Source organism: Thermobia domestica, chromosome 1 (genome assembly GCF_964235325.1).
Source record: "Thermobia domestica chromosome 1, izTheDome1.hap1.1, whole genome shotgun sequence".
Taxonomy (NCBI): Eukaryota; Metazoa; Arthropoda; class Insecta; order Zygentoma; family Lepismatidae; genus Thermobia; species Thermobia domestica.
Window position 1 is genome coordinate 2,886,537 of NC_137454.1, and position 20,029 is coordinate 2,906,565.

Genomic DNA, 20,029 nt, shown 5'->3' on the forward strand with positions numbered 1-20,029 from the left:
CATAGGGGAAACCGGGGTATTCGCGAACTCTGGGGTAATGCCGAACACCCAAGTTTACTCCCGAGGAAACTTGTTAGAAAACGGACGATTTTACTGCATTCTAGCGGAGAGACCTGATAAAGTGTAGCATAAATTTGGTCGCAGTCAATTGAGTGGATTTCCAGGAAGAAGACGTTTTGTTGTTTTTGTCAATTCACTTATAATGTTGATTCAACAATGTGGGCAAGACAAGTTAGCTCTTTTCTTATCTATATTGTTAGAGATAAAGCTATATATTCCTCTATATTTCAGCATTAGTTCTTTGTAATCTTACTAGCCTGTATGCAGTCAACAATTAGTTTCAACTTTAACATTAAAATGACGTCTCGTGGGAAAATGCCAGACAGAATGTTTACCATTACCCCGGAATGTTTGGGATTGCCCCTTGGCGTGAAATAAATTATCGAAAATCTTTAAATAGCTTTTCTTTATTGAGTTGAGTTGAGTTTTAGTTTAGCGTCCCTTTCAGCAGCAAGGCTATATGAGACGTGGACCTACTGATTAACGTGGAATCCGAACCACATGAGCTCCCGCCGGGAATCGAACCCGGGTCTCCCACGCCAAAGGCGCGTACGCTAACCGCTTAGCCACGGAGGAGCTCCTTTTCTTTATTGAAAAGTAAGTAATAGGTAATAGGTTAATGAAATTGGTTTGGGAAATAGATTATGTCTTGGTAATAAGCGTTATTAGCTTTATTAATTAGAATAGTTTGTTATATTTATTATTTAGGCCATTAGTAGCCTACTTCATTATTCTATAATCAGCAACCCTATTTTAGTTATGTCATCTTCATCATAGTCTACAATTTTATTCTGTATGTGATTCACAGAGTATTTTACAAATTTATTTAGCCTAGTAGCGTCCATTAGCAGTTAGCCAATTTTGTTCAGCCTATTAACCTTTTGAAAAATTGACTATTAAAAAATACTGTCTTTGGGAACAAAACAAATGAGTATATCTGTGATTTCTACAATTCCACGTAATGTTATCATCTTAATGAATATTTTACTTAATGCACCGTTATTTCTGAATTTGTTTCATAAGGTTACATTTGTTTAGCCTATTACTTATTAGCTGTCATTTGTAATAGTTTCAAAGATGATGATATTTGGTCATGATACTCATTAAATTAAGTTTGTAATTATAATTCTTATTAAAGATTTAAATACTAAATTACGGTATATTTGTAATGTATTTAAGTCCTTTACGCTTCTTTCGTAAAGGAAAGTTTAAAGTAAACAGTATGTTCGGGGTTACCCCGACCAATGGAGCAATTCCGAACATAGGTACATTTTTAAAATATCTCACTGATTTGTTGAAAAATGTTACTTCAAATTTTCTATACACAAGAAATCTTAATTTTGTCTCTAAAAAAAGTTATTTATAATCAAAGCTTAAGTGTTCGTGAATACCCCGGTTTCCCCTATATATTGCTATATTACGGAAAACTAACTGCTGATGCATTTCTCCTTCGCCTCGTGCTCCATTAGCTGCCGAAGGTGTCCTATATTTTGCGGTGGAAAGGTGTCAACCCTACCTACATAGATGCCGTGATGGTACCTTTTAAACAAAGTTTGTGGCTGAATTTCCTTCAGATAGTTTGAATTAATGTTAATTGTTGCAGAGTAAATTTAAATTTGCAGACTACCTTTGCTTAAATAACTGAAAGATTGAGATCTCTGGGCTTTCGGCGATCACACTATCCGTAGAAAGGGAAGGAAAGAAGCGGTCTCGAACCTATGAGTTAGGTACCACCCTGACATTTGCCTGGTGTGAATGAGGAAAACCCAGGAAAACCTCATTCAGGATGGTTGGAATGAAAAAGCTTTTCACACTTTTTAGACTGAGTGTCCCCACTGGGAATCGAACCCGGGACCGCTCGCACAGAAGGCGAGAGCGTTAGCGACTACGCTACGCGGTGCCACGTGAAACTAAAGAAATTAATCCTAGACGATAAGTTGCAGGTATGACCACGGCAGGAGACTCGAATTAAAAGGAAAAAAAATGAAAATGAAATGAAAGTTTTGAGAGTTTTACGTCCCACGCTCATGCCGGTTAGGCTAAACGAGACGGTGATGATGAGTAATGAATGAAATGGTGGAATGAAGAAAGTGGGAGGAAACGGGGGATCGAACCCGGGACCCCAAGCAAAAAAGGTGAACGCTCTACCACTGAGCCACCACGGCCCTCCGCAAATTAAAAGGAAGTTCGTGTCTCAGAAGTTTCCTTCAACGGTGATGTTGCCGGTGTCTGTGGTTATGCAGAAGTGGAGCGTCGTCTGCTGCTTTATCTCTCTTTTGTGTTGAGCGTTCGTTCCAGACGACAAGAAAGAAAGAAAGAAAGAAAGAAAGAGGAATAAAAGGGGAAGAATCTTTCCTCTGAGAGAACAATGGCCTCTTATGTGGTAGCAACAAAATTCTGGAAACTCAGCCAACAACTTCACGGTTATAACGAACATTTGTACAAGTTTCTGTAGGCGCAACAAAAAGGCGTCATTCTTCTTGGTCACGGAACCATTTTAATCTCGAAAGTGTGAAAACAAGAATGTTTTGTGTGGACATTATTTGGACATTTCTTCTGCGCCTTTCCGTCTATCGTTGTAAAACATTACGATTCTGTTCTGGTCATAAAATTTTAGAACATTATATTTTAACTATATACAGGGTGATCTATATGAATTTTTACTATTTTATTGACTTATAATTTTCCTATTGAGAGGAGACATAATTAATGTGTTATTACGTTTGACTGTTGCAATAATTGTGGGACAATAAATCTATTAGATCTGACGAAAGTTAAAATATAACTGGCATTATTTGTTCTTGTATGAGCACGTATTTTATCTGTAGTAGTTAATATACAATATTGTAAATATGCAAAGATACGGTAACGTTTTCTGCAACGAAGTGGATAATAAACACTGTAATTGGAACAGTTTGTTGTTGGTAAGATGTTAAATAAAAGAATGATTCTTTGGATTCCTAGGAAACTGGAGACATCTTGTCTTCTCAGGGAGAGCAGTGAAAAAGTAGCCTCAAACCTCAATTGGTGATGGTCACCAGCGTTTAAAAATGAAATAAAATCTTTCAGTTTAACGCCCCTCGTTTATGCCCCTTATGCTAAGGGAGACGGATAATTAACGCGAACACAAACTTACTTGGCCTGGGATCGAACTTACCTGCCCCACGCACCAGCTCCAGAGTTAAACGCTCTACCGTGTCCCCCTCCAGCATTTAAAATTTGCCAAGCAAGCCATTGCACTGATTAAGCTAGGAGATTGTTTACGTCAGGAGATTGTGTGTGATATCAGCGAGCAGGAAAGAGAGCGAAACGTCATTATGCCTTGGTGTCTGTTGTGAAACAGTGGCGTAGCGAATAGGAGAAGGTGCGAAGGACCGCACCGAGTAACAATTTAAAAGTGGGAGCAGAAACGGGTGAAATTTTAAAATGGAAATTTTGAATATTTTGACTATTGGTAAAATTTTTAAAAATTGATGTTTGTACTAAAGTTTTTTTCCTGTATGGTCGAGAATTCTATGGCCAGGGACGTACGCAGGGGGTGGGTCCTGGGGGTCGGGACAACTTTTATGTAAATTCATCCTAATTTTAGGGCAACTTTAGGAATTTTAATATAAAATACCCTCATATTGAGTTTGGACCACTCCCGAAATAAATTTCTGTGTACGCTACTGTCTATGGCTTAACGAAAGTCGACGTTGATATCCTCTGCAGTAATTAATGTTATACCCGGTTACTCCCTTCACTCAAATCTCACAGCTAACTTAAAAACCTGTTTCAGTTGATGAATGTAGTTGAATATAGCAAATATTGAGAGTAAATACATTGTTTTTAAATGTGATTAAGTTCGTGGTTATTAGTACGAAGGTATGTCAAGAAGTATCTGCAATCAATTTTCATTATTTATTACCACAAGAGTTCAGTGTTTTAATTTATATAACTTTCCAACATAGTCAGCCTGCTTTTCAATGCACCTGGTCCACTGCCGCTACCTTCTACAGAAAAAGTTTTTGGTTTCGCAGCAAACCTCGAATGCACCGCTTCCTTCACCTGTTGATCGGATCTGATCGACGCACTTGCAATTTGCAGTTTCGAGTTGATATGCAATCTTTGGGATGAATGCTGGGTGTGTCTGAAGATTCTTATTTCGTAGCTTCTTGTTGAGTTTAATAAAGTCATCTTTTAATACATTTAACGAAATGAGGGAACTGGATACTTTTCCCTGAGTGTAAGCAGAATGTATATCCGGAAAAATGTTCATTTCAAGAACCTGGTGAAGCTTGTTTAGAAGTAATGAATTGAGATCGAAAAATAATTGAATAAAATTGAGTAGTAATTTGTGATCTGATAAGATTGACGTTTGAATTCTTTGTTCATCCTCTATGACTCTTTTAAAAGCGGTTTGAACATCCTTGAAACAACGACGAGTTTCACTAGCGAGACGTGATAAGGCAAATGAGACGTTCTTTAGGTGTGAATGAACTAACACTTCTTCCTTTTCAAGGTGCTGTATATGACGCTTCAATTCATTATCGTTAGAGACAAAGTTTGCAATCTGAGCTTCGGTGGCAGTACCTCCTAGCCAATTAAGGAAACCACCAAAAAAGAGGGGACTAAAGCTCGTGAAACACGCGAATCCTTAGGGATGAATCCAAATTTGGCGGCATAAGTCGCTTGAAGATCTGCTGAAAATTATTCACAGCATGTAGTAAAGTTAACAGCGGAAAGCAGAATCTAGTGTTATTGGTCGGTATTGTCGGTATTATTGTACTTGCAACTGGTGAGATGAAATGACAGGAATGTCAAACGTATATACTAACGGGGCAAAAGAAACGTAGGAGATGGCATGGGGAATTGGTTGAAAATCTGCGCCAACAGAGATCTTCACATATTGGGGATTCAAGGATAATGTGTGATGGAAGGGGCAAAGAAAGGGTAGTATACGCAAGCAGCAAAAGAAAAGGAATTATGTATAATGCCATGTTACATAATATTCTATCCATGTAATTGTAATAATTATTCTGTTGTGTTTATGAAATAAAAGGTTTGCCAAGTTTGATAGTCTATATACCGTACCTAGCAGTACTTAGGAAAAAGGGGATAATATTTTGGTAGTGTCATACATTGCACTAAGGAGTGAAAGGCATTTACTTGCCCTTGAGACACTGTTGCTTGAAAATACAAGGGCGGGCGGGGGAATAAGGTAGTGGCGGAAAAGAACCAATATCATTGTTGTAAGGTAATTTAAAGGCTATTCTTAAAAGCTGGTAGAAAATTAACTGTCCTGTCACTAGCTCTGAAATCATGCGATGACTTGTTTTGGGTAAACAAGAAAGTGAGGGAGAGGGGGAGAAAGCACAGAACACCGAGTAGCCTTCTTCTTTTTTGTTTGGAAAGTTACAGTAAGAGAAAGGGAGAGAGCACGAAAATCTGCAAATGTTTAATATAACGAGTGAAGCTGATATTGATTTGAAGGGGGAGGGAGGATCGGAAGCGTTTAGAGTCTTAAAATGCCTGTGGTAACAGCTGGTTTGCTAACTGATGGTGTGTATCAATCCAATATATACATAGCAATTGGAATGCTGAAAACATAGCTTCAGAGAAAAATGTGTGATGGGAGGTACGAGCAAAATTTACGGAATAAACACAGAAATACTCTCTTACTGTTGTATTATTTTGTAGTGTAGAAATTTAACAATAAAACGGGAGATTGAAAATCGCGAGTTGTTCGTTAAGTGTAAGGTGGCGTTACTCATGTTAAGAGCGAAAAAATGGTTTGTATTTCACAGTATACTGCGGTTCCGAGTTCAAATCCTCTGGCATCTAAAGTTTGAACTTTTCCTTGGCTATCTCTCGCGGAACTCCATTTATCTCTTTCAAATAAGAGTTCTTATCGAGGGGTCTGATTTACTTTGTACGGCCCATCAAAATTTTTAAGCAGTGCTCAAGATTCATGAGGGCGTGTATGAATCTTTTTATCATTACTTGTTACAAAGGCAAAAACTCCGTGGGTGGGTGTTTCGACTCAACTTTCTTGCGTAACGCGTCAAAAGCAAGTTTTCTCTTGTATTGCATTACAGAACGCAATTCATTTAATTGTGTCAGTCTGTCTGCATTCTCCGGGTGACAACTAGCTACGCTGAGTAATAGGTTAATCGGAAATCGTGGTTCTATGCCATAAACCAGGTGGTATGAGGTAATACCAAATTGAACCAGAGGGTTCATATTACAAGATGATGTGTCGTGATGTAGCTGATCTGCCCATGCAATCAGAGCATTGTGAGTGAGAAATTTCAAGGTATTTTGGAGCAATTGGATTCGGGACTCGACACTGCCTATCGTTCTGTGCTCGGAAAACAAACACTATCTCACCTCTATATTGAGAGACTGAAAAAATGGCCTTAGCACGTTGTAACGTGTGTGCGGGGCCTTATCGAGCTGCAAGACGCATGGCGTGCCAAGTTTGATTATGATTTAATTCATTACAAAATCTAAAAAAAGTGTCAGTAGTGACATCTTTTACCGCTTTTGTTATTATGAACGATGTTGCGCTATCTGTAGCAACATAAATGTGATTAAATCTTTCTTTGGTGGTGGGTAAACGCCCACATGAGTCAATATAGAAAGTGTCAAACAGGCTGGTAGGGAGGTGCTTTGAACATTTATATTTGTTTTGGTATATGCGCTCTTAAACTTCATACAATCTAAACAAGAGGCAGTTTGTTTATATAACCATTGTTTTAGATATTGTATGAAATACTTGGAGCGTAAAAGAATGTACATTTTTTGATACCCGGGATGAACAGTAGCGAATGAGTGTACCGCGTCAAAGACTGTTTTCCTTAATGCTTGTGGTACGCAAAGTAACAGACGTTCAGTTGTTGGAGAGAATTTGTCTTTAGGAACCATATTTTATATCGAAAATTTTTGTTTGCTCCATAAGGCATATTTAGGATGACTGTTATTGTTTGCATACAACACGTATGATTTTAGAAAAATATTTATCTTTCCTCTGTAAGTCCGCAATATCTGTATCCTTTGATAGTGTTAATAACAAAAGGGAGTGGGAAGGACGTTCAACAAGCTCTATTTCGTCATCCTCAAGCTGTAAGGGATTGCCACTGAGATAATCAGACACACTGTTCTGACTGCTTTTGGTATGGACTAACTGAAAATCGAATTGGAAAATAAATTCGACCCAGCGAAGAATTTTATTAGATAGGTTCTTTGTGTGTTTCAAGGCAAGAAGCGCAGAATTATATGTTAAAATCTTAAATCGAGAGCCTAAAAGATATTTTCTCAACTTTTGAAGAGAGAATTAGATAACAACAAGTTTCTTTTCGTTTGGGAATCGCTCTTATTCTTCTGGAGTGTCTGGTTGACAAAAAAACACACAGGGTGTCAGATATTTGATCCTTTTTTACGCTGCAAAAGGACTGAAGCGAAGCCTTCTTGGCTGGAATCTATCATCAAAATGTGTTCTGTATCGTGAGCAGAATATATCTCTAAGATGGGAGCTAAAGTGACAACTTGCTTTATTTTCTCATAAGCCTGCAACATGGTTTCTGACCAAATTAGTTTTTTCGGATTCCCACGAAATACCTCATATAATGGTGCTGCCATTGTAGACAAATGAGCATAAAAAGATTGAAAAAAGTCACCATGGCTAAAAATGATTTGAATTTTTCGGTGTATCCGGACGTGGAAGTTCGAGAATCAATTTCACTTTGGAATCGTCAGGACGAATTCGACCTTGAAAAACTATATGGCCCAGAAACTTTACCTCTTGAACCCCGAAAACAGACTTTTTAAAACTGAACATAATTGAATATTTTTCAGCAAGTGTTAAGACCCGATCTAATGAGTGCAAAAACTCAGAAAATGTACTTCCAACTATACCATAAAATCGTCAACGTACCTAATTAACTGAGAAGAAGGAACATCTTTAAAAATATCACTTAAAATTCTGGGTAAATTTAAAGTAGAATGTCGATGCTCCTGGAGAAGCCGCTTGAGACGCCACTGGGAATGGCTAAGGTTCAAATCGCGTAAACACGGTCTTCAGGAGCTAACTTTACCTGGAAGAACGAACTGACCATGTCCAAACAAGCCATGTAATTAGCTTCAGATAATTGATCTAAACTATCTTGGATGGACGGGGTTGAATCCGAGATGTGTACAGAGCGCTCAGAAAGTTTTCTGAGATCCAAAACGATACGTAGATCATTTTATCCCTTTGGTATAGGTGATATATTGTTTTGGAAAGGCGATGATACTTTTTCGATTATATCATTTTGAATAAGCTGTTATATTTTGTCTCTGACCTTACCACGCAGCTTGTGAGGAATTACAAACTGAGGATTGCGATACTGAGTTCCATCAACTAAATCCAAAGAGGCTTCGTACGAATCAACTTTTGCAAAGTCGTCTTCTCTCCACTGAAAACATGTAACATGTTTTTGTAAAACTACAAAAAGTTGTTGTCTTGGAAGGGGGGGGTGGCGAGGTGCTCATTCTACTGAAAACGGGAAAGGTCTATATACTAAGCAATCTTTTCCATCCTCTTTCTTATTTTTCTTTTTTTTAGATGTTCTGGTGTGGGTTCATACAATTTCCTGATAGTATTCACTGACGAGTAATGCAAAACGTTACCTAAGGGAACGCCTAAGGCAATCTCGGTATGTCTCTTTAATTTCACAAAACGATTAGACAAATTAACGAGTGGAATTTGTGCATCAGAAGAGGAAATGGCTCTGTGCACTGTAAAACATTTCTTTAAATTTTGAAAATGTGGAGGATTGATATAATACTCTACAGGAGAACTAGTTTTTGGAGGTAAAAGTTGTACACATCAAAGGGAGCGAGGGGGTATTACTATATTCCGTTTTAGACGGAAACAAAAACGTGCTTGGTCAAGTAGCTGTGGATACAACTCAGTTTGCCTAGGGGTGCGAGTGGAGGGACGGGGTGTTCCGTTACGATACAGAGTTAACAGGTTTTTGTCATAGTCGAGAGTGGCCTGATGATCATTTAGAAAGTGACTAGATAATAATATTGGTATAGTTTGTATAGCGGAAATACGGAAAAGGATAGTAAAGGAACGTTGACCAATAGACACGCGCTAATTTACTCCTTTTGAAAGCACTAAGTCTGTATCGGAGATGCCTGAAATTAAAGTATGAAGAGAAGATGGCCGAGCAGAGGGAGGAACTAAGCTTTCGGAAATTATATTTATTTCTGCTCCGCTGTCGATCAATATCGGGTATGCAACTCCATCAATAGAGCCGGTAATCACTGGTAACTGCTTACGAAATGTGAGAGGCACGGTTACAAGTTGTTTCTTAACTTTACCACTATTTTCCTTAATTTTATTTTGTCATGTTGAAGCAACTTGCTGTATATCCTGCTTTGTGGAAACTGAAACTCGCTACTGTTTTTGTCTAACAGTGGCGTATCTCAAAGAACGGCAAATTCCAGTAACATTCCTTTGAATGGGTGTTATCAGCACTTGTTTGTGTTCCAGTGCAGCAGATTTGTAAAGAGGCCACAGGTTGTCGGAGTGAGGGAGTGGGAGGGAGTTGAGGTGCATTTACAGTGGCGGTTTTAGAGGGAAGTCCATATGGTGGTTGTAAGGGGTCAAATTCGGAAAAGCACAAAGAAGGGGGTTTGGCTCCCATCACTGGGAGTTTTTTTAAGATGTGCCAGGATTAGAAGAAATCTTGAAAGCAGGAAGATTCGCAGAAGTTGTGGGCATTGTAGTGAACGGATAAAAGGCAGGATAAGAGGGTGGAAGGAAAACCGGCTGCATCCCATATGAATTTTGCTGATATGGGGGACGATAATTCCTAAAGGAAGTGGATGTTTCTCTTTTGTTGTTATGTCTGTTTCGAGAAAAACGAGAATTTTGCGTAGAGGTGGGGGAGAGCTTTGTGAATTTTGTGATACTGCAATATTCTGGGGAGATCGAGTGGAACAAGAACACTCCACATGATGATCGACTTTGGATGGAGAAGAAAGATGTGATTTACAGTGTATACATTCATGTGTGCATTGAGGCACTGAAGTTGGTTGAGAAAGAGGAGATCTTGAACGAAAACGATCACGTGAACGAGATTTATTTCATGGACGATTGGGGGTGGAGGATAGATCACGAGAGATTCCAGCAAATCTTACAGAAGACGATTTCGCATTCGTCAAGGTGTTACGAAAAAGCTGCATAGATTCTAAGTTGTCAATAATAGTTTTAAGCGCATCGTCATTTGACGCTGCAGGAATTGAATGTGAGGGGAGTTCACTATTAGTCATGTGGAGTCTTTTTCAAGCCAAAGCTTCCGCCCGCTGATACGTTTCAATTTTTGATACAAGCTGATCAAATGACGCTATGGGCCTCGGTGCGAAATGCAAAATGTACTTTGGCAAAAGACCACAAATAAAATCAGACAATAGTTCTTTGAATTTGGAATTGGATAAATTTGTTTTGAGAGAAAATTATTTTCATAAATGAATGCAAGTAGTGACTCATCTGGTTTTTGTGTGCGTTGTCGATATCGGTCTAAGGCTGCAAGCTGGGGGTCTAAACTGCCAAATTGTTGCAAAAAGGCTTTTTTGAGATTTTCCCACGAGAAGGAAGCATGGAAGTTCTTCGATTTAAACCAAAATTGGGGGGTGCCAGTGAGACAAAGAGGAAAAATTTGTGTTTTGCGATCCTCGCTCCATCCCGATAGAAGGCTTAATCTCTCATAATTCTGCAAAAACCGTTCGGGACTTTCATGACTACGGAAGAAGAAGAAGAAGAAGAAGAAGAAGAAGAAGCCATGCTTGCGGTATTTCTGTCCGAAATATTTCTCTATGAGCTCACGTTATGTCTATTCGCTCTACAAAACAAAACAGATAAAATCTAAAACTAGAAAGTAGCACAGCAAACCGTAACATAAGATTTACTTGCAAATACATAATGAAAAGAAAAAAATATATGTGCTAATGCTAGATGTAAGAACTCAGCAATACCTATACAGATCAAACAAGAAACTCACAAAACAGTTCATTTTGCTCGGAGAACCAGGTTTCGTCCTTCCTTAATCTTGTTTTTTGTTTTTCTTAATTTTTATTTGGTAATTATTTCTTTAGTTCGAAAGAATAAAGTTAAAGTAAAGAGGAGACGAGTTTCAAGGTAGCATAGTGTCCCAAAATGTCAAACTGTATTTTTAATTTAACTAGTTTTTCTTCTTTCAATTCTTACAAATTCAGAGGAGCCGTTTATGAAAAGTATAATTTCCATCACCAAAAATGAAATTTTATTAGGCTATTGAATATCAATTTTTACATGACCTTTACCACAAAATTATTTACGATAAAATCTATTTTATCATTTTAAAATGTTGATTAGCAGGAGACCTGCCATTCTGTTTCTATGTGAGCTTCTATTTTGATAGAATAGATATTGCTGTTAACAAAAAGGTAAACTTAGAAAAGGAATATCTTCGCCATCGTGCCCCTTCTGAATCAGTGATTAAACTATCACCAAGAGCAGCCTAGCGTATAGTCAATGTGAATCTGCCTAACACTCCTTTACAAAAAGGACCTCTTTAATACCTCTTTTGAAAACTTATATAGGCCCTTCTTTTCACTTTTACATCCTTCATTTGTAGGACAGTACCTGTTTCTCTTTCTGTTTTTAGTTTTGCTTTCTTCCCTTAACCTAAAGTTATTTTGGAATTAAAAACTGTCCTGTTATTCTTAAATAAACATTTTAGATACAGGAACGCAACAGGTAAACATGTCCTACATCTTGAAAGTTGTACCTAGATTTTAAAAATTTGTTTTTTTTTTCTTTTTTTCAATAAACTGCACAATATCATTACATATTAGACATGGGCTACCTTTCAGCGGGGATCCGAAGCACAACTCTCACCTGGCATCGAACGCAAATCTCCCGCAGCCAAGGGGCGAATGCTAACCGCATTGTCGCAAGGAAATTATGTGATCATATTTGAGTATGATTCTACAATGCTTAAGTTTAGCACTCGAAACATTCTAATAGAAAGATAGTTCTTAAATGAGAAGAAATTATTGGAGATTATCAGTGCGAATTTAGTCGAAATCAATCAGCTACGGACCAGATATTTACCATTCGGCAAATACTCGAAAAGAAATGCGATGAATACAACACCCAAGTGCATCAACTATTTGTTGATTTTAGAAAGGCTTAAGACTCGGTTAGAAGTGAAAACCTGTACAACATTCTTAGAATTTGGAATGCGGAAAAGGCTAGTTAGATTAGTTAAAATGTGTTTAAATGAAACCGAAAGTAAAGTCCGAGTAAGAAAATTCTTGTCTACGAGCTTCCATGTCGGAAAGGGTCTAAAACAAGGAAATGCGTTGTCGCCATTATAATTTTAACTTTCTTCTGGAATACGCTATAACGAAATTCAAAGATAGCTACCAGGGTCTAGAGTTGAATGGTATTCACCTGGTTATGTCGTATGCTGATGTAAATTTAATAGGGGATGATAGGAGAACAATAGAAAGAAATGCAATGGTCTTATTAAACGCTTACAGAGACATGGATTAGAAGTAAAGGCAGAGAAAACTAAATACATTGAAGTTCGTTGAGAGCGCAATGCTGCAAATTATGGATGCCTTAAAATATCAAATAATACTTTTGACAAAATGGATATTTTCAAATATCTACGATCAATGATAACAGACCAAAACCATATTAACGAAGAAATTAAAAAAACGACTAAAACCAAGGAGTCCGTGATATTTAGTTCAAAATCTTTTGTCGTCGCGAATTCTGTCGAGGAATTTGAAACTTAAAATATATACAGGGCGTTTCAAAACAACACCGACAACGCTTAGAAGGTGATTCCTGAGACCAAGATAAGACAAAAAGTATAGACCAATCTGGGTGCACAGATGCTTCCATTCGGAGATATAGGCTGCCAAGAACATGAAGAAAATAAACTTTAAAGATCCATAGCTCTAATACTATGGGACCTACCGTAGTCGGGTCAATACTTTATTTAGGAACTATTTATGTGCTCTATGCAAATATCTGTTTCAGAATCCTGCGGTACTTCCGCAACAGTTTTTATAGAGGTAGTTGGTGAGTACTTCAAATTATATGCCAGTAGCCAAGCTGCCTCTATAAAAATAGTTGCGTGAGTTCCTTAGGATTCTTAAACATGTATTTTTGGATAGTGCACATATTAGTTCCTAAGTGAAATCTTGACCGACCTTTGTGGGTTTATCGCTAATAGGACGACTTATTCTGATTTTGGATTGCTAACAGACAACTTATTTCTCTCTCTCTTTTGTTTCACTTGCTCCAAACTCTGGTTTCGTGGCTTCCAGTGCCCACGAAAGATCATCATAAACCATAGAAGCAGCCCCCGTCTCCATCGACCGCTGGAAAGATATTGGGGAAGAGAAGAGTGTTTGCCGTAAAGATTAATGAATAAAACAAATTAAAACAATCTATGAACTGTTACAACACACTGTAAAGCTACGAGCAATTACGGCTAAGAATTAAACGTGAAATTAAAATTGCAAGTACATGTATTGTGATTAAACAGACAATATACAATAAACAAACTACAAGCAAATTATATAATTAACAACCTGAGCGCTCAAAACAATTACTTTATTTTTACTCTTTATTTTCTTTAACCCATTTACTTTAATCAGATGGCCTTCTCGATTTATAAGAATTATTCTTTCTCAATTATACTTAGTTTGCGCTAGCAGCATTGAATGAGAATAGGGGATAATTATATAACACTCGCGTTTCGCCAAACAACACTGCACTGCACAAGGAGGGTGGGTATTAAGTTAGCCGCAGTTTCCTTTCCTGGGCTATCTTCTTCTCAGAAATCTGGTTCTCAAATGCAATCCAGTAGTTCATTTGCCATACGAAAGAAATTTCAACAGCTAAGCTGCTCTCGACAGGGCTATGGTTTGGGTGTGCCTTAAAACGTTGCTTATGCAGAAATTCAATAACAACTCAATCGTCTTAAAATTGACTCACTAGCGTTTCTTTCTTTGTTCGGCCGCCACAACAGTTCAATCACAAACGAGTAAATTTAGGTGCAAGGCCCGTTTCGTAATTGTAAAATCATTTAAGAACGACACTCCGAAAACTAAACTTGTGTCGACGGGCAGGGTGTCAGCCCGCGTAAAGCCTACTCTACGTGCAGGATACACAACAGGTGCGAGGCGCACCTCTGCCTAATCGAGTCTCTCTTATAAACTGACTTGCTTTTTTCGCAAATCTCTTTTGTTGCTTCTTCAAAGGAAAAATCCCAGTTTTGACTTGAGACGCAACCAACTAATGCAATGGCTAAAATTAACAATGAGACTCCCTTGCTAGATTGTTTTGCGAAGCGATTCTCCTTTCTTTTTTTGCCATAAAAGGATTGCTGGGCGATTTGATCGAAGTCAGTTGCACACACACACATTCAAACATATACGTATGTATATGCTTTCGAAGAGAGAGTTCTTGGAAAATTTCCAAATTTCCGTACGTAATAAAATCTTGACCCGACTACGGTAGGTCCTATAGTTTTGGAGGTATGGTTCGTTTAATTTAATCTTTTTCATGTTTCCGGCGGCTTATAACTCCGAAAGGGAAGGCATTTATGCAGCCAGGTTGGTCTATACTTTTCGTCTTATCTTGGTGTCAGCAATCACGTCCCAAACGTTGTCGGTGTTGTTTTGAAACACCCTGTATAAAACGATAATCATGCCTTTGTACTGTATGAAAAATCTGTAAGTTTTACGTCGCTTGGTTGTTCCAGTTAGGCTAAAGGAGACGGTGATTATGAGAAATGAAATTGTGGAATGAAGAAAGTGGGAGAAAACGGGACAACCTCAGAAAACCCACGAGCACGGTGTTTGTACACGACGAAGTCCACACTTTGTAATGTATGGTTGCAAAACATGATCACTTACTCTGAGAGAAGAATGTGGACTGAAAGCATTTGCGAATAAGTTCCTAAGTGGAATATTGGGACCCAAGAAAACGGAAATGGCGGAAACTTCATAACGAGGAACTACATAATTTATATGGTTTACCAAACATTGTTAGGGTTATTAAATGTAGGAGGCTCAGTCGAAGAGGTAATGTAGCCCGTGTGGAAGAAAGTAGGAACACTTTCAAAGTCTTAACTGGAAGTCCAATCGAAAAAAGACCATTAAGAAGACCTGGGCGCAGATGGGAGGACAATATTAAGATGGATCTCCCAGAGATAGGAACACAAAGTAGAAACTGGATCCAATTAGCTAAGGATGGAAGTCAGTGGAGAGCTTTTTTGAACGCGGCATTGAACCTCCGGGTTCCATAGGCCATACAGTTAGTTCAGTTTAGTATGTCAGTCTAAAATCTGGTTCCCGAACTCGTGGGCATTCTTGAGCATATAGTCGGAGTCTACAAGTCAAATTTTATTTTACTTCATTATGCAAATGTGCGGCGTTATTGTTATAGCTTTCCCTTGTTATTAATTAAGGTAGTTTTGGCAGTCCTTGTAATGTAAGCATAAGACTGGGCACAGTAACAATTTGTATAGTAAAAAATAAATAAATCGTATACATGAAAATATTTTCTTACCTGTTACTAAAGAAATAGATGTCGGGGCAAAATGAAGATATTAAAGGTATCCTCGAAGTTACGACGCTGAGAACCGCTCACTTACGTCAATGACTGAGCACATGCAACCTTTATAAAAGTCTGTTTTCCAAAGGCAAGTGTAATCACAGAGGGTATAATTTGTGGTTTGGCTTAATAGGTGAGCAAAAGCTTATTTCATCTGCTCTACTGATCGAAGCATTATAAACACTTGCGAGAGAAGCGAAACCAGTCTAATATTGAGAAAGCTGCAGTGCTGACTGATGTAGAGGTCAGAATTGACAACTTTCCAACAAGTTAGTCTGTGAACAACCAACTACATTTAAACTTTTATATGGAGAGAACTGTGAAGGCGTGAAAGTATATAAAATTCTCTATTTTGTGTTCACTGAGAACCACAGAAAAATCAATTTCCTCGTCTTTTATTGGGAAGTCGCAAAAACGGTGGTTTCTACAAGGTTGGTTTATTTTCTGGTTGCGTTGGGAAGTCTCCGTCCCTGGACGCTTAGTTTATTGAAACCACGAAAAGTTTGGAGAAAAGAAGTTTTTATTTCTTATTTTTTTAGAGATGCAGAAGGAAAAGCCCCGAAGAGATTTTGCAGCCGCCGTCTTTTCTTTTTCGTTAAGAAAGGATTTTTGTCTTCTATCTTTTGCGACACATTCAATACACCTTTTGTCAATAGTTGCGCGTCTTCCACCTCCCCTGCCACAAGAGTTCAGGCTAAACAGAAGGTGAACATCTTACAAACAGCAACCTATAATCCGAGGTTTCTCAATCTGAGAGTCGGAACCCCTTAGAGGTTTCGCAAGATGAATACATAGGGGTTGGGAAGACAGGTGAAAAAAATAAATGCAATTAGGTTCTAGTAGCGGAAAGTATGTGTTTAAATCATATTTCGAATTCCTTATTTTGACAACACATTTTTGTTTCATACGAATATAGAATCATTTAAAAAGGAACTGCAATAAAAAGGGAAAGAAAGTTATGTAAAAGCGGAGACTGAAATATAAGAAAAATACAGCTAGAACGTACTAATTTTGGAATGTCCTGGAATTCAAAATGAAAGCTAGTCTGAAACCTGACCTTGATATCATTCAAGAGGCTTCACAAACGATAATCTTTATAATCAAAATCTGATTACAAACTTGAAATTACTTAAGAGGGAATACTAGCAGCTGATGTGATAAAAAGTGAGGTTGACACAGCCTGATCCAATCTATATACAATAATATAAAAGGTTCAAGATTTTCTTTTCAGATGTACTAATTCGTTCCTACAGATTAGCAATACGGGGTCAGATTTCTATATATAATAGTAGAAGTAATACTATAAAGTGGAAATACTATCCTTGTGTGTTCTATATTCAATTTGTGTACATACATGCCAGTAACCACTATATGCGATTTGGAACAAGTAAAGTTCCACCAGTAAAAGATAGAAAATTGAAATACTTTCATTATTCCCATTGCCTTATAGACTTTTATTTTAAGTTTATCAGCAGCAACAACCATATCAGTCCAGAAACCCTAACCGAAACAAATTGGCATTTTAGGTAATTAGAGTACGAACTAACCTAACATAATCTAATCTTTCCGTAGTTTGACGTTTTGTGTCATTAATAATCCTCGAATCTTTCTTTGAAATAAAGGCCATTTATTTTATTAGCGCTTGCCAAACTGCGTCTAGATATCTAATACGTTTGCAAATTATATAGAGACAAAGGGCCTTATGCAGAGTCGTTTTGACGCGTGATTAGTGCCATACTAAAGGGTTCGACTAACATAAGTTTCCTGCAGTATCAGGTCTTTAGTATGACGCTAATCTTACGTCAAAACGACTCTGCATAAGGCGGAAAATTTTTAAGTTTTTCGTCCCACGATTATACTGGCTAGACTAAAGGAGACGATGATGATGAGAAGTGAATAAAATAGTGGAATGAAGAAACCCGGAAACCCGGGAATAATGCGGGGAAAACCCAAGAACATGGTGTTGTTCCACCACAAAGCTCACTTGGCGCAAGCTGGGGCCGTTATATATAGATAGAATTGCAAGACAATGTACCCTCTGCAGATTTATATTACGTTGAAACGATTATTCATCAGGAAAACGTGTATCAACTTGTGCTATGTAGTCATTACATGTTAATATTGCATTTATTTCAATTCAGAGCAGAGTGAAGCTGGATATCCGAAAGGTACGTTTGGTGCATCCATATGGACCAGGCATGTTAGAGAAGGTGGTGTAACATTGTGACGAACAAAAAAAAAAAAAAAAACTGTCAGCCTAGTTGAAAACATTGTAGTGTTCTGAGGTTCTGTGGCATCTATAGCTATACTTAATCACTTCTGATTAGGGTTCCCAACTTTTGAGAAAGGGAATACCGGACGCCCTCCTGGAATACGTATACTCTTAAGATTGTATCAAAAATGTGAACAACCTAGAGGTGATTAATTCATGTAAAATTGAGCGATTCGGAATTCGAATTTAATAACTTTAGTTACTTTTGAAACATTCAAAAGTTATTTCAGTTTAGTTGAATCGTCACGTGTAACTTTTCTAGCCTACCATCAATAATACATCGTATTTAAAACAGTAAAGCAAATTGGTAATATGGCATGCACAAAATATACTTGTAAAACAAGTCTTACCAGCTTTGGTGGAGCTGGTAATATTTCATGATGCCTACACACTTTTACTGGATCTGATTGCATTATTTGATTAGAAGATGTAGTTGAGGATGGAGCAGTGTAATTGCGCTCTTTAAAATGGACTTTTATTAACCTTTAGCAGTTTTGATAAACTCAGTAAATTTTCCTACCATCAACTCTTCAGCAAATTCCACGCACGATAGGTCGATATCAAAGTGAATTATAAGCTCTGCTTTAACCATGTTCATCGACAAACGATTCCTTTCGCCCGTCCAAAAATTCTTCATAACATTGAATATGCATTGAACATAGTTCGGCATAACAGAGAATAGAACTAGAAAGAGGAAAAATTACCGGATATTTAACGTCCGGTTTTGAGGTCGTACCCGATACCAGAGAAGGAGGTCAAAACCGAACTATCCAGTAAAATACCGGAAGGTTGGCAACCGTACTTCTAATATCGAGAGGCGAATTTACGTCTGTCATGTTAACGGTAAGCTAGATGTAGCTATTGAAGGGTAAGTGGTGGGGGATGTCGTGAAAAAATCCTGTTTCCCAAAATTTCCTGTGAATAGGAGCAGATGGTGACGGAAAATTTCAATGACAGTGATAGTGAAATGTAATAACTGACAATAATACGAATTTTTCACGCTTTTTATGTCTAATATAATATTTTTTTCTGTAATTTAAATTTTCATTTGCCCATGGATGAAACAGTTGTGTTTCTTGTTACTTTTAAACTAAAATTCGTACTTGTTAGAATGTTTACTATATTAATATAATAATTGTTTTTTGGGCCTTCAAATTTAACCTCAAAATTAACGTAAATTATTACTAAAATCTGAAACTAATAATCTTATATTTGTGGACCGATATTAAATTGTTTCAGCATTCTCTTATTCACTAAATAAATACATTCGTAGCTTTGGGAGATTATTAATGTTTGTTAGATATTATGCATTTTTTCTAATTTTCAGTTATTTATTGTTAATTTTTCTGAAACTGAGTGCTCGATAGCTATTAAATATTAACCCCGATTACCTTTAAATATTGGGTAGAACATTCTACATTTCATATGCGCAAGTTATTTTCAACGAACTTAAAAAGGTAGTTACTGAATTCTCTGTTCGTGTCTGTCCGTCTGTCTGCTATTTGCGATTTTTTGTTTCAATTTTGAACCATGCATTCAATAGAGCATCAAAAACTATCTAGAACAAGTGATGGAGTTTTTCGCGTCACTCTTACGGTTTCCGAAATATTGGCCAAAAAGTTCCGATTTTAGGAGATTTAAGGAGCCATATCCCGGAACCGTAAGTCATAGAGATATTATATTTTGGGATTTTTTCAATTTTGAGTCTTCCATTTTGAGCACTGTCCTTGATTAATTTTTATATTGTTTAAACAGCCCTTCTATATGTTGATTATAAAATTCACCTAAATCTGTTCGTATGTTAAGCACAGAAAACTAAAAAAAAAAACCAATTGTTATTGCTTTTACGATTTGATGATCGTTGTTTCTAAGGAAACATGATGTGCATATCGTGAAAAAATATCAATATAACATAATATATGTTTGTAATTCTTATTATAATTTGATATATGCTAAATTCTTTGTAATGTTTGTCGTCTTCGTAAAACAACACGTGGTAGAACGTTTTAACAGAACTCTTAAACAAAACATTTGGGAAAAAATAGTAC